We start from the raw sequence: 3,904 nt of genomic DNA on the forward strand, positions 1-3,904 counted from the left end.
ATATATATATATATATATATATATATATATATATATATATATATGTAAAAATCAACATATAAATCCTCCAAAGAATCCGAGAGTCAGTTTTGTGTTCCATGAAACTCAGTAAAAGTTGATTATCTGATTGTTTGTGATTATTCTGACTTGTAACATTTAGTGTGAAGGAAGAGAAGAAGAAGGTTTAATCTGCTGAGCCTCTAAAGGCCAAACGCACGTTTCTGTTTCCTCCAGCGGCTCTGCAACCTTTCAGCAGCGAGCTCCTTTATCTAAGACGAGCTGACAACAGGCTCGTCCCAAAGAGACGCTCTCGCCTGGAACCCAGACGGGAGCATCATCCTCATCATCATCAGCAGCAGCAGCAGCAGGATCAGTATCATCATCATCCTCATCATCAGCAGGAGGCGTTCACAATGAAGTGAGATCAAGTCGGACAGTTTTCATCCTTCAAAGTAAACACAGGAAGTCACAGAACAAATGACTTCCTGTTAGATCCGATCTGTAGGCTACTTGTAGTTTACAGATCACGTTTGGATTTATTCATGTGTTTATAAATATATATTTATGTATAAATGTGTGTAGCTGCATCCGTTTCCCATCATGCACTGGGCCACGCAGTCAGGGGAGCTACTGCGCCGCCTGGCTCTAAAATCAACGGCCGCCTCGCTCTCGTGAGATTATCGTCTGACCACGTCAGGTCGGACACAAATCTACCCAGCATGCATCATCTCCAACGAACCTATTAACTTATGTAGTGTACTTCACACTACTTCATGTTGTGTACTTCACACTACTTCATGTTGTGTACTTCACACTACTTCATGTTGTGTACTCCACACTACTTCATGTTGTGTACTCCACACTACTTCATGTTGTGTACTCCACACTACTTCATGTTGTGTACTCCACACTGCTTCATGTTGTGTACTTCACACTACTTCATGTTGTGTACTCCACACTGCTTCATGTTGTGTACTCCACACTGCTTCATGTTGTGTACTCCACACTACTTCATGTTGTGTACTCCACACTACTTCATGTTGTGTACTTCACACTACTTCATGTTGTGTACTTCACACTACTTCATGTTGTGTACTCCACACTACTTCATGTTGTGTACTTCACACTACTTCATGTTGTGTACTTCACACTACTTCATGTTGTGTACTTCACACTACTTCATGTTGTGTACTTCACACTACTTCATGTTGTGTACTTCACACTACTTCATGTTGTGTACTTCACACTAGCTCATGTAATATACAAACAGGTCGGCGCTGAAGCTGCAGCTCCTCCTGCTGGACACAGAACGCACTGCACCTTTCTATACTTTGCATTTTCTTTATTATTGAATTTTCTTAAATTGAAATGTTCTGCTCTGCTTTTTTATTGTATTGTAAATATTGAGTATTTTTCATAATTAATATTTGTATGTCATAGTGTGTGTCTCACCTGCTGAGTGTGTGTCTGTGAGTCATAGTGTGCGTCTCATAGTGTGTGTCTCATAGTGTGCGTCTCACCTGCTGAGTGTGTGTCTGTGAGTGTGCGTCTCATAGTGTGTGTTGGAGCTGCATGTTCAGGCTCATCAGGATAATTAGAGTCCAGACAAGCGTCCTGATTTCCTACAGACAGAAAACACACCGTGAGCTGATCACATGACACAGAGATCATACACACAACCAAGTACTACTGAAGAACTCGTGTACCTGAGTACTCGTATACACGAGTACTCAGGTACACGAGTACTGAGGTACATGAGTACTCATGTACCTCAGTACTCAGGTACACGAGTACTGAGGTACATGAGTACTCATGTACCTACATCTTTAGAAAACAACTGTTTATGATTCATTGTTCTTTGTGATTCATTGTTCTTTATGATTCATTGTTCTTTATGATTCATTGTTCTTTATGATTCATTGTTCTTTATGATTCATTGTTCTTTATGAATAACTGGAGATCAGGTTTCAGTTATTTACTGTTTCATTCGACTTCTTGTCCAGTTAGTTTAAACTCAGATTAAGACACAAAGACTCTGTTGATGCTTCACACACACACACACACACACACACACACACACACACACACACACACACACACACACACACACACACACACACACACACACACACACACACACACAGTGTCTAACTTTGGTTTGACTGAGGTTCAAGTGAGGTTTAAGCAGTGGTGCCTTCAGGGCCTGTAAGCCTTCTCTGCTGGCCTAAACAGAATCACAAAGTTATAGCTATTTTATAATTAATTTTTTTTTCACAAATACACTACATTATTATAATTATTTTTCCCTATCAGCTTATTATCTCATTGCACAGCTCCTGTCTTCCTCTGTTGCTCTGCCTTCAACCTGCAGCAGTGCAGCTGGTTTTAAGGAGAGTTTCATCCAATCAGATTGTGTCTCTATGGAAGCAGAGCAGTTTAAGCTTTAGCAGATTAAAGTACAAAGAGAGGACGCTGTGGTTGATTGTCATGGACTTCAACAAATCAGATCTTTAGTTTGAGCTGGGTGTGTTCTTTGACGAGCAGCGCCTGAGAAATGGCGTGGATGTATATGATTGGTCAGTGGCCCAGAGCGACCATTAACAGTATATATTGGTCAGTGGGGCATGAAGCTTCTAGCTGCTAGAACCAAAAAGCTACCTTGCTGGTGTATTTACTGATGACGCCTTTCACACAGAGGATTACGGGCATCTGGTGAGTGAAATGCTGGTTGTGTTGCTTTGTTTTACATCTGCAGTCGTATTTAGTCACACACAGCGCCTCTCCCCTCCACGGGGCAGCAGCTGGAGATGTGTGTGTGTGGGCAGTGTTTTAGTTTTGTTGGATTGTTTTGTTTTTACTGAATGTGAATGTTATTTGGTGGTTATTTGGACAACATGCATTGTTGTTGACCCGATGGGGTTGGGCTGGTCAAGTCTCCCACAGCTCAGGTTTAACTGAGGTTTAACACTGAGGTTTAACACTGAGGTTTAACTGAGATTTAACACTGAGGTTTAACTGAGATTTAACACTGAGGTTTAACACTGAGGTTTAACTGAGATTTAACACTGAGGTTTAACTGAGATTTAACACTGAGGTTTAACTGAGATTTAACACTGAGGTTTAACTGAGATTTAACACTCAGGTTTAACTGAGGTTAAACACTGATATTTAACACTGAGGTTTAACTGAGGTTTAACTGAAGTTAGCTAAAAACCTGCGGCTCACGTAGCCTACCTGGTTAAACTAATGCTCTTACCAGAGAAACAGGAAGTGATGCAGTGTTCCGAACGTCGAACTGGCCCCACTCTGTGGCTCCCCGGGTGGTTGTCATGGTATCGGCTACGTCCTCTTCCTCTTCATCGTCATCGATAAATGGCTCGCTAAACTTGTCCAAGTCCTCGCTAGTGCCGTTACCTGAACGCACCACAGGAACAACACCTTAAAATCTCCTTTAACACAGGAAGAAAAATATGAAACAACCCGAGTCGTGTTCTTGTGTCTGTTAGCTTTAGAGGTAAACGTTGCGTAACTCTATAGAAGCTGTTAGCTTTAGAGGTAAACGTTGCGTAACTCACTGAAGAAGCTGTACTCGAAGGTGGCGTTGTAGTCCTCGTAGTCTGGAGCCGGTGTTAGGTCATAATACTGAGCCTCCGACACTGAAAACACATCACAGGAACGTTACATCGTCACATTCGTGTCTTTGTACTGAACACAGAGCTGAAACTTCTGAGAGCAACATGATTCATGTAAACATCCCGTTAAAGGTGCGTCTCCTGTCGTCATGGTATTTTCTGCTCTGCATACATGACCTCCGCCTCCCATAGAAGCCCCAGTGCATTGTGGGCGTCTGGGTGCGTTCAGTTGTTTTCACTTCATCAACAACAGTTACTGTTGTTTAAAGGGG

The 3,904-nt window shown here is 42.0% G+C and overlaps 1 long non-coding RNA gene across 1 annotated transcript in view; it reads right to left on the bottom strand.

Moving 5' to 3' along the window:
* The window catches only part of LOC306749058, a 5,362-nt gene extending 1,983 nt beyond the window's left edge, over positions 1-3,379 (bottom strand). The window contains exons 1-2 of the long non-coding RNA XR_013771175.1: positions 3,257-3,379; positions 1,521-1,622 (exon numbers count right to left, since the gene is read on the bottom strand). This is a non-coding gene — a long non-coding RNA (uncharacterized lncRNA). The remainder of the gene's footprint in view (positions 1-1,520; positions 1,623-3,256) is intronic.
* Positions 3,380-3,904: the final 525 nt, after the last annotated feature.

Source organism: Taurulus bubalis, assembly GCF_910589615.1.
Source record: "Taurulus bubalis genome assembly, chromosome: 16".
NCBI lineage: Eukaryota > Metazoa > Chordata > Actinopteri > Perciformes > Cottidae > Taurulus > Taurulus bubalis.